Consider the following 1,229-nt stretch of genomic DNA (forward strand, 5'->3'; position numbering starts at 1 on the left):
TAGCTGCATGAATCATGACAGCAGACAAGATAGAGGAGAGCAGGAGGCGGGGTTACCAATCTACTCGCTCTGGAGAGCAGAATTCGCTGCTTTTATACGCTGTCGCCAAAGTCTCCAGTAGCAGAAAATAGTCGCTAGATTTGGCGCTAGGAGCTTTTTTGAAATAAAAGTGCTAGAAGGGTCTGAAAAGTCCCTAAATATAGCGACATAAAAAAACCAGAAGAAGAAAAGAGGATTGTCAATGAGGACAATCATGAGGGATCCCTCAGCATGATGCAGCCTCCCCCATGCTGAGGGATGCTTTGCTGCTGGAGAGACTGGTTCACAGAATAAAGGACAATAAGTGGAAATCTTGAAGCAGCAAACTAGCAGCAGGAAAAGTCCGGTCAGCAAGGAATAATCAATGGATCATTATTTATACCTAAAACGAATACGTTTGCAGCGATTTAATGAATTTAGTGCTAATCAATATAATTGAAAACAATATTTTTCGTTGCGATCAATGAGTGTGGGAGCGGCCATTTTTGCCCAAAAACACCTCACTCCTGCCATCTTCCAGCAGTGACGTCACGGTGCGGTAAGCCTAGCGCCATTCTCCCCGCTTTACAAGCAAAATCAATGGGAACTACTAGACACATCTGCAATCAACAAATAGGGCACTGACATCATTTTGAGAGCCAAAGGTTTATTCAACTATTGTCACCATATTACATGTTTTTTCTCTGGCCAGAAGTTTGATAGCAAATCCTCCCTCTCCAAAGCCATGATGCCAATTATTTTACATCCAAGCAGTAAGCAGATCTTCATATAAACACACACACATCAATTTCAAACAGATGGTATCAGCCAATACTGAACAGCCAGGTATCGGGGCCAAAAAATGGCACTGGCGCACTGGATGCCTCCAGTGAAGCACATTAAAATGAAAATTACTCTTAATTAAAAACACATTCATTAAACAGTTTGTAATATTTTCATATTTAAAGTAATTTCAAAAGTTTGTATTCTGAATAAGACCGGACTTTTCCTCTAAAGCTCTGTTACCATCTGGACAGCGACCGTCAACACCGCGCCTGTTTGGACAGTTCCAGGTTCTGGAATGGAGATCACAAAAGTGAACTCAGTAAAGTGGGCGGGGCTTGAGAGGTTTGGTTAGTTTTCTGTTAGGAGAAATGGGTCAAAACAATAACAACACATGTCTGTTTATGTCCTTAATCTTTAATGAACCC

The sequence above is a fragment of the Cyprinodon variegatus genome, unplaced genomic scaffold (genome assembly GCF_000732505.1).
Source record: "Cyprinodon variegatus isolate N-32 unplaced genomic scaffold, C_variegatus-1.0 Scaffold1007, whole genome shotgun sequence".
NCBI classification, from domain to species: Eukaryota; Metazoa; Chordata; class Actinopteri; order Cyprinodontiformes; family Cyprinodontidae; genus Cyprinodon; species Cyprinodon variegatus.